The following is a 10,899-nucleotide window of genomic DNA, read 5'->3' as shown; positions in this document are numbered from 1 at the left end:
TTGCCTTCCTCTAGTCTACTGGTATCTCTTCTATTTCTATGAGATCCTTTTTGTTTTGTTTTGTTTTACATTTTCCTCTAGAGCTTCCATAGGAGAGAGAACACACACTTTGACTCTCTGAGGCTGAATTATTTCACTGAATATACTATTCTCCAATCCTATTTAATACCTTTGCACTAAAAAAAGATTTCCTTTTCAGACAAAATATGGTTCACAGACTTCTACATTGCTGCCCTAATCCTAATGTGTACTCAAAGTTAAATAATCTGATTTTTGTCCTTTGACGGGTTCCTTTAGAAATTCTTTATAGCTGTATTATTAAGAGAAATTGCAAAGATAACATTACATTTATGAGTGATGCATATGTTTGCTTGTGTTTTATTTAAGAATTATAAGAATACCTTTGGTCTTCAGGAGATAATAAAAGATGGACAATCTGAGATAGTTTTCTCAAAACCTCTCATGATGGACCTTATTCTTCTTGTTCTCTAACTATGTAAATACAGAAGATGAACAGATATGTGCACAGAAATTTTGTGATGTCACATAGAGGTAAGGGTGTACCTCTAGTTAAAAGCAAGCTAAAATGGATCCAAATATTAAAAAAAAAACACATGGCTTCATAAGGTTTACATAATTATAAGCTATGCCTTTATTCTTAATGAATATTTTCTCAGTTATTTGAATAATCTATAGTCCTTAATTCACAGAATATTTAACATATATATGTGTTTATTTAATTAATATATATGTATTTGCTTCTTATAATTTTCTTTCAACAGAAAACACATAATTTATATTCCTTATACATGCATTTATCAGATGCTCTGCTTTTTATAGTTACAGATATTTGAGAAATGTATTTCACTATAAAAATTTTTCCTTTCAAGAGATAATACAACCATCAAGTAATCTCTAATTCTCAAATTATTGTACAAACTTTTATAAGATAATAAACAAATATAATTTTGTCTACAGAAATATCCATATTTCAATATATTTTCATTGAGATATTTTTTCATATCAAGGTACAATAATTTGTTTAGATTCTAAGACTTATGGAAATTCTTCCAAATTATAACCAAAATAAAGAATTCTAAATGGAGAAGAAGATACTTCCACAGAGAGGAAACATAAATTGGAGGTCCTACAAAGAGGAAAGAAATCCTCTTTGGGAAATATAAGGTTGTTATATTCTAGATTTTTTTACATAAGGAAATCCTTACATCATTATCTATTATCTAGACAGATAATGGAGAAATTTAAAATGATTGAGAAACTGATTTATGTATAACTGGACTGACTGTAAATATAAACTAATCAATTCTAGTATATTTTAGGCTATTTCCCTGACCTTATTATGTTGGTGTGAGCTAAGATTTTATCCATATTTTGACATAATAAAGACTTATTAAAATGTTAAGTTTATTTTCTTTAACTAAGGTTTTTATTTACCTAGTGATTCTTAATGTTTAAGAATTAATTTTAGTGAATAAATTCACATCCTTAATTAAAACAATCAATGTTTTAAAATGCTGACTAAATTCTAACTTTGACATTTCTCCTTGGAGACTAAATTTGATTCTTGCATATTACTTGTATCTGTTGGATGTTTATGAGATTTTGAAGAACATTTAATTAGGATGGGTGTTCTCCAAATTAATGTTGTACATTAGTTTTGAACAATAAAAGTTGCAAACTTTGTTGGAAATTCATTGGTATTATATAAGTTGTCTGACTGAACCTATTATCCATAAATAATATGGTAAGACTCATATACTACTCCCTACACTGGGAAGTAACCTTAATCATATTTTTAAAAAGACAATTAAGAGACACCTCTTTAAAGGATAATATTCTGAGATATGGAGATATTTTGAGACCTTCTCTCAAAAAGAGATTGAGGGATCTTTTTGAATTGTTAGAATGAATCAACTAGTCTATATACTGGGAGATTACAATAATCAAATGATATCTCATTTTCTTATCTAGCCTCAACTCTATCATCAAAGAAGGCCTTAAACATTGCCTACTAGAAAGAAAGATCGAAGGGAACTTTTCAAACTTAATATAGACCAAAACAAATTCAGGAAGATTTTCAAGAAATCCAAATTCATGTATTATTTCAAAATTTATGCCAAATGTCTAATCTTACCTAGAGAAACATTATGCTATTACTTAGCTAAATTTTGAAATAGAAGGCAATTGAGCTTTGTAATGTTTTGAACAACTAATAATTAAAAAAATAAAACTAGATTTAAGGGAGATTTATCTTAACCATGTCCCAGTAACACAGAATAGGGACAAATCTGATAGTCTAACTGAAGTACAGACAACCCTCCAAAACAGATATCCACCATATAAACAAAATGCCTAAAAAAGAATTTTAGTAAGCCTTTAGAAAAATTCTACTATTTTCATAGAGATACTTAAAGGGACAATACAGCACCTAAACTTATAAGGGGTCACCTATTTGCAAAAGATGAGTCTATTATTCAGTTAGTCATCAATATTACAAAGGATTTACATAATTCTAGCCAAGTTTAGGTGTTGCACCATAGTTAAATGGAGCCCAAGTGAAGAAGAAAAATAAAGGCAAACATACAGACAAAAAGAGATTAAAGTTGTAATCTTACCACAAGAAAAATAAGATTCTTAGTTAAAAATTTTACTCCTAATTAAAAACAGCTTTTGAGAGCCTCTAAACATTAAAATGGAGTCTTGGCCCTGTCAACAGTTTGTCACTGTGGAAAATAGCCCTAAAAATAGTTACTCCTAAAATATTAGACAGCCATAAATAAATCAGCTCCATAGCCAATAACTAATTTTAGTAATAATTTTAACATAATAGAGCTCTTTTTCAATTTTAGTGCTCTGAGATGATATCCTACATAAATTAATATTTTTGAAATTAGTAAAGTCATGGATTATGCATGGTTACTGGAGCTAATTTTGCTACATTAAGTGGAGTTATTAAAGATGTTCATGCATATGTTTCTTTATACACAATTGTTTTGACAATAATCCCTCAAGATGTCATTGCTAGTCAGTTTTATACAAATTCTAAATTCAGTCATTGTTTTAAATCACACTATTGACTTATTTTTACCTATTAATATTTGAGATACTAACTCTCCATACTTAAGTCTACACTAAGTTTGATAATGATAATGACAGCTTTTTTTAGATTCATAGATAAAAGACTATTAATTTCTTTTCTCTATTTCATTTTTTAGTAATGGTAAAAACAAAATATCTTCTCTAGGCTTATTTAGCATTTGACTTTCTATTTTGGATAGATGTTTACATAATTTTTCATGCCCCTAGTAAAGCCCACCACCACTCCTAATTTAAAAACTCTGTCTCTACCTTTATTCCAAATTAAGATAATTGATTAAGTTAATCTAGAGCTAATTTCAAAATATAAATTTTTGCATACAACTTATTGTATTCTTCATTTTTGATAATTCAGTTAAAGTCAAAATCAAGTCATACATTTAGTAAAGGCTAAATTTCTATTTACCATGCCTCCTAAATTGACTTTTGTCAAGCCTCACGACCAGCTGAAGATAATAAATCTTTATCATGTAAATACTTGTACTATTGTCAATAATTTATACTAATGATATTATGATATATGTCAGTATTTCATTCAATGTTAATATATTAAAACAGGGGGAAACAGGACCCCACAGGGTCACAATAAATCTTACAAAATATTTTTAAAAAATATTCTTAATTGTAGTATTGAGTCTTACTGCTGCTGAACATGATTCAGTATATTAAATGAAATTTCAAAAAATAGAGTTTAACCTGGTTATCATGGAAAGGTTAAAACCCTGACACAGAAAGGTAAATCTCCCAACTGCAGAGTTTACATCCATGCAGCTTCATGAGCTTGTCAGGTAAGTAAAAATTAGGATCAAACTTCTATAGGCCCATTTCTCAGGTCCACCTTTAATATGCTTTGTGCTGGGGAAAGGAAAGTCCACCTATATAATCAGATTAATTGTCCTGACTGTAATGGTCAGTTACACCTATATGTTGATCCTGTGTAAACAGGCTGTCTGGGAGTATCTTTTGAGAAAAAGACAGCATATGAGAAAACTAAACCAGCCAATCATGCTGGTCCTTAGAAATTAAGACTATATATCTGGACAATTGTCAAAATAGAATGACTATTGAAATAGAACTTTCCTATATAGGCCAGGCATTTACAGACTGATCTCCTAGAATTGACAAGGACAATCGCAGAAGACTTAACCCTCAGTGAGTTGGCATCCAACAGAATGTCTGGTGCTTCTGCCTCCAGAATTTTTGCATTACTGACCTAAAAGACTCCTTAATGTGATAATTGAGAGAAAGGAAGGTTAAAAAATCCTGTAGCCTATAAAAGGTACAACTTGCCTCATTCCATCCCTAGTTATAGTAGTGGAAAAGGACATTGATTCTTCATCAACTTTCCTTCATCCTATTGCCAGCTAGCAAGCAGAAGTTAACATTCAGGCTTTGAAACAGGTGCATGTCATTTAACCAGACCTAGGCAAGCTCTTGATTTCATGATCCTTGAAGTGAATACTTAAAACATTATTCATTGTTTCTACAATACAGCATTTGTGGCTATGTTTTAAAACAATATGTGATTTTTAAAAAATAATTTTACTTAAATTTCCTGCAAGATCCCTCATAGTCAGATAAGTGCTGATGGAAGAATTGAAACTAAGTTAAAATCCTCTATAAACCATTGTAATGAATAATGTGAATGACCCCTCTGCTCTATGTTTTGTGAAAAGGCTTGAATGTCATGCCAAATAAAAATGTCTATGTACTATGGTCAAACACAATGCTTCCCAATAAAATTGGGAAATGATTAAGAATCTTCTGATGAGTATTTGACAGAATATTAATAATAACCTAGATCTTCCAAAGTTATGTTATTGAAATGATATGTTTTCAACTAATTCTTTTTGTGTTTCAATAGTAGATCATGACAACCTTTGACCAAGAATCCAATGACTAAAATATACAATTCTCCAGTTGCCTTTTTTTTAAAAAAATATATTAAGAAAGGGAGAATAAGTTTCGAGCTGCTCTGGATGCAGGTGCCTTTAAGTCCTGATGCACCGGGTTCTGACCAATTACTGTCTTCAGTCCTTCACAGCAGTGCCAGGTCGAAGTAACTTGGGCATTGCCCCTGCTCAGAAAACAAAGCATGACTCCAGGTGTAGGCGACACCTTGCTGGGGTTGAGTTACACTTACCTATTTGTAACCCTACACCTTGCCCCATTTGAATGGCTTCTCCCCAATGAAAGGGTTCAGCACATGCTCTTCACTCTTTCTTGCCTGCCTTGCTCCCCTGTGGGAGCTGCAGCTGAGGAGTGGTCAGTGAACCCAAAGAAAAGGTACTTTCTGAGTCTGTGTCTTTATTTATTCCACAAATTCACTTGGAGTGACCCAGATTGGTTTAGTTGTAAGACGCAACAGCTATCTATTTTCTTGAAATTGACATAACTTAATTCTTCTTTATAGTTGAATAAGACTCTTTGTATATATGCACCACATATTCATCTGTTGACAGACACCTAGGCTAGTGTCATAGTTCGGCTACTGTGAATTACACAGCTGTAAACATGGATATGCATGTATTGCTATAGCATGTTGAATTTAATTTTTTGGGATAAATACTGATTAGTAGTATAGCTGGGTCAGATGATGCTTCCATGCCTAGTGATTGGAAGAACTTCCACATGGATTTCCAGAATGACTGTACTAAAGTACAATATCACCAACAGTGTATGAGTTTATTTACCCCCACATCCTTGCCAGCATTTATGATTATGTGTGTTCATGATGCTTGCCCTTTTAACTATAGTAGGATGGACTCTTGGTGCAGTTTTAATTTGCATTTTTATGATTCCTGAAGATGTTGAACATTTTTTTATGCTTGGCCATTTAGTTTTATTTTTGTTTTGATTTTGGTTTTAGAGCTCCATGTATTTGATTTTTCAATATATTTTAATAATAATAAATAATAAAATAATAATAAAAATGGCCATCACATTTTTATTTGTGCAGTGCAAGGTCATCACCTCCAACGTCAGTGTGGTCAGGAGCTGTGTGCAGAAGTGCAAGGACAGCACAGATGTCCAGTCCTCAGCATCCCTGTGAGGGGTCTTCCCTGGCACTGCTCCAGGAGATGAACTCCCACCTTGCCTCTAACCTTGAGGAGCATGCGTGAGTCTGACCTCCCGTGGTTACAAGTATTTCTGGCTCAGGCCACCTGTACCTTGTGGCTCAGTGGTCGAGTGCCCCTGAGTTCAATCCCCGGTACACTTCCCCTGCAAAAAAACATTTATAGCCTGGCTAGAGAAAAAATAAAGAACTTTCCAGGAGAATAAAATGAAGGAAAGGTCAGTGAGCAATCACTTGCTGAAGCGATTTGTGCAGATGAAAGGGACCCCTGTGCTAACAAGAAGACAATAAGGAAACATCACAGAAGGCAGTGCAGAGGTTGGCAGGGCTGGCCCTCTCCATAGGAGCAGAGGCCTGAAAGGGAGTATGTCTCAGAGAAGGCACCTGGTGCTCTCCACAGACTGGCTGCCCAGGCCCTTTTCAGAATTGTGCTTCCTACTTTCTGGTAAAGCACTCCATGGCTGCTTCCAGGGCACAAGTACACCCAGGTCCTGGTCATATTGACAGTAGAACTCAGTGGCATCTACATGATGCTGGTTGTGTAGGCACCAACGATAGAGTCATGGCAGCTTCATGTAAAATTCTGAAGGTCAGCCTGGGATGCCAGGCTAACGTTGGCTGCAGGAGGATGTGTCCTTGAGATCACCCAGTGTGGTGATGCCTGGTATATCAATGGGGATGGGACCATCACCAGGACTAAGCTTGAGTAAGGCCACCAGCAGCATGCACTGGCAGACCTGGGAAGTCCCAAGTGTCAGTTCGAAGTCTCAGGGAGCATCTTTTTGGTATTTCAGACAGCAAAGCTGTGGGTGTGGTGTTGCCCAAGGCCCTATGGGCCCACTCCCCACCACAAAATTAAGACTTTGAGACTGAGCTTCACATAAATGCAGTTTTCATTGTGAGGCAGGATAGGCCCTGCAGGCCTGGGTTGAGTGCTATGGTTTGAATATGCTTTGATCATGCTTCCAGCAGCCCACCTGTTTGGACTGTGGTCCTCAGGTGGTGATGTTGGAGTTGGTGGAACCTTTAGGAGATGGAGTCTGATGAAAGGCAATTGGGTCACTTAGGCACTGGTCCTGGAAGGGATGATGATCTCCCAGAATGAGTTTTTTTTTTTTTTTGTGTGTGTGTGTGTGTGAGATTGCATTGTTATGAACAGAGAAGGATAGGACTCTCCCACTCTCCACCTTTCTCTCTCATGTGATTTCTCCTGGGTTCCTGCAGTAATGCCATCCACCATGAGGCCCTTAGCAGAGGACAATCCTGTGGGAAGAACTGATCTTGGACTTGCAGCCTTTAAAACTATGAGCTAAATAATTACTTCTTCATCCTGCATTGCACAGCCTCAGGTTATAGCAATGAACAACTAAGACCACATCCTAACAGGCATGTGGTGACATCACATGAGCTTCGACTGGCAATTTCCTGATTAGTGTTGTTGAGTGCAGCTTATGCAGTTGTCATCCATTTATATGTCCTTTCATGAGAAATGTTCATTCAAATAATTTTCATATTTTTGATGTCTTTTAGTGCTTTAATACTGAGTTGTAGGAGTTCTTTATTCATTTTCAATATGATTTTTCCAATTGCAGCATTCTTTCAATTTTCACTGGGTTCTGAATGCCAGGCTTTTAAATACAGATGCAGCCAGCCCATGGAGAGTACTTTAGCATACATAGCTAAGCTCAAAGTTCTTCTATTTGCCTAACAGTGGGCAAAGCCATAGACATGAAGCAATGTGCAAATAGCTTACGAAAATCTAGTGAGTGCATTTAATTTCAGAGTTTAATTCATCTACCTTTGAGGTGATTGTTGGTAGGTAAGGTCTTGCTACAACCATTGTGCAACCTGGGCTTTATTTTATTATAGTTCCTTTTGGTCTTCCTCCCTGCTATAGTATGGATGTGAGGTGTCCCCCAAAATTTGTGCTAATGAGGAATATTCGGGGGGGGGAAATGATTTGATTATGAGAGCTGTAACCTAAAGGGTCACTTGGGCTGACTTACTTTGGACCCAGAGCAATGGACATGGCTGACTGTGGATTAAACCTCTGGAACTGTGAGCTAAAACAAGCTTTTCCTCCTCTGTCTTCTTTTTTATTAGCTGTTTTGATCTCAGCAATACAAAGGTGACTCACTCTGTCTCTCTTATGGTCTGACCTTTGTGGTTTGGTGATTATCTCCAGCTGATGTTTATTCTTTGCTTATTGTTTTTGTGTTAAAGAATTTTGGCATTTATTTCAGTCTCCTAATTTGGCTTTGATTTTGCCTTGTTTATAAAAATTCTGACCAGGCTATCTATTTTCTCTGAGACTGTAGTCACTTCCATTGTTTCAGCCCTGTTTGGCACTCAGGTCCAGATTTTATGGTGGTCTGTTGTTGGTCTGTTGCCACTATTTCAATAGTAGAGATAAATCCAAGCCCTGGGTTTTCCCAAATGCACACTGTTGGTGGGTTGTTCAAAAGAAACAGGAAAGTGCCGTGAAAGAGTAGTCTGTATCTACAAGTCTTTCCCTGGGGCCAGGAGAGACTCGGATGCTTTGTCCACAGATACCAGCCTGTGGCCAACAATTCTGTCAATCTGTCAATCTATGTTACATTCTTTGCACACAGTCCACCAAAAGCAGCACAACACTGGGGTAAGAAAAAAAACCCTCACACTGCTATTGGCTACCTCTTGCTGAGGTGGACTTGTGACCCAAGACCATAGCAACAAAACACAGGTGCTATTGGCTGAAACCATGTCTATAGACTGGAGTTGCCTGTCTTTCCTGAAACTGGGGCTGTTCCACAGTCTCCATTTATAGGCAAGCCTGGGTGTGGAGGCACTTAGGACCTGCCCAGTTTTAGTTTTCACCTGGGCAACACTGAGTTCCAGGGCAAAGTCTTACACTTACCACACTTTCCTGTTACCCAGAAGATGGGTCTTCTCCTACCCTGCTGCCTGAGGTTGGGATAATGTTGGTGAAGGCAGTCACTTGGCTACCCAGGTGGATGCTGAGCTAGGTCACACCTGCCTCTCAGATTGGCAATGACCTGTGAAGTCTCAGGAGTGCGGTGAGCCCACACTGAAGCTGATGTGGTGCAGGCTCACACATGAGTCCATCCCACAGTTCCCACCTTGTGCCAGAGTGACTCTAGAGTCCTATGTCTGAGCAGTTGTCTGTTGAGATCTGTGTTGCCCAAGGTTGGCCTTGGCCACCAACACTGGTGCTTAACTGGGATATGCCAAGTCTCCCAGCCACAGAGGCCTGCACAGACTTAGGAGGAGGTGGTATGACCTGGGCCCCCTCTGAGGCTGGGAGCAATGCACACTGAACTGTGAGTCTGTGCCAGTAATGCTCAAGTGGCATGTGCTCTTTGGCTGCTGTGACCAAAAGACCTGACAAGAACTTTTTAGAGGAGGAAAGTTTGACCCTTACAGTTTCAGAGGTCTCAGTCCATAGACAGCCAGCTCCATTGCTCTGTATGCAAGATGAGCAGAACATCAGTGCAGAAGAGTGTCACAGGAAAGCAAGCCAGAACATGGGTTTCAGGAAGCAGAGAGACTAAGCTTGGCTCACCAGGGACAAAATATAAACCCCAAAGGCAGTGACCTTCCTCTTCCAGCCACACCTTCCTGCCTATAGTCACCACCCAGTTAATCCATTCAAGAGAATTAATGCACTGATTAGGTTAAGACCCTCATAACCCTATCATCTCTCCTCCAAACTTTCTTGCATCTTCTGACACATGACCTTTCCGGAGACAGCTCATAACTAAGCGATAACAGCAGATCTCAGTCTTAAACGGGTCTAGAGGCTCCATCTGCACTCTGGCCTGTTTACAGGGCCTTCTGTGCTTTGTCTCACTGAGACAGGGCTGGCACTAGAATCTTAGACAAAGCTTTTGCTGTCTTTCATGCCTAGCTGATCACTGAGTGGAGTCTTGCTCCCAGGTCAGCCTCTGAGGTTGGTGGAGGGGTACAGGCCTTCAGCTGCCTGGCCTAGTGAAGTTCCAGACTAAGTCCATGGGAATGGCCTGTCAGAAGGGGTGGAGCCTTGCCTACACAGGGTGTTACTGTAGTGGGCCTGGGCCTGGGTTTCATGTCTAAGCCCCAAACTTTATTCTCTCTTCCTCCCTGAAAGGGGAGGCATCTCTCTCCAAGCTGGGCTTCTAGGAGTTGGGGCAGGTGACTTGGGCAACTCGTTCCTTCCTGCCCACTTCAAGAAGTATTTCTGTTATACTAAAAAAGAGCACCACCTTCTCTCACTTGTTTTCTTTTTAGCTCTTTTGAAGATAGTTTGGCACATGAATATTATGGGTTGAATATGTGGTGTTCTCCCAAAACTCATGTGTGATACAATGCAAGAACATTCAGAGTTGGAATGATTAGGTTAGAGAGCCTCACCTAAGCAGTGGATCTATACTTCAGCCCTGGTGGGAAGCGCTGTGTGTGTGTGTGTGTGTGTGTGTGTGTGTGTGTACGCGCGCGTGCTTGCGCATGTGCGCCTGCTTCCAGGCTGTCATGTCCTGAGCTGATTTCCTCTGCTGTGCCCGTCTGCCATGATGCTTACCTCTCCACAGGCCCAGACCTACAAAGTCCTCTGAACATGGACCGAACCTCTGAAATCCATGAGAGCCACATAAACTTTTCCTCCTTTACATTGTTCTCAGGTCTTTTGCTTACAGTGATGAAAAACTGACCAAAATAATGGATATCTGTTC

Source organism: Ictidomys tridecemlineatus, chromosome 1, assembly GCF_052094955.1.
Source record: "Ictidomys tridecemlineatus isolate mIctTri1 chromosome 1, mIctTri1.hap1, whole genome shotgun sequence".
Taxonomy (NCBI): Eukaryota; Metazoa; Chordata; class Mammalia; order Rodentia; family Sciuridae; genus Ictidomys; species Ictidomys tridecemlineatus.
The sequence above is the reverse complement of the archived record's forward strand: the minus strand, read 5'-3'. Positions refer to the sequence as shown.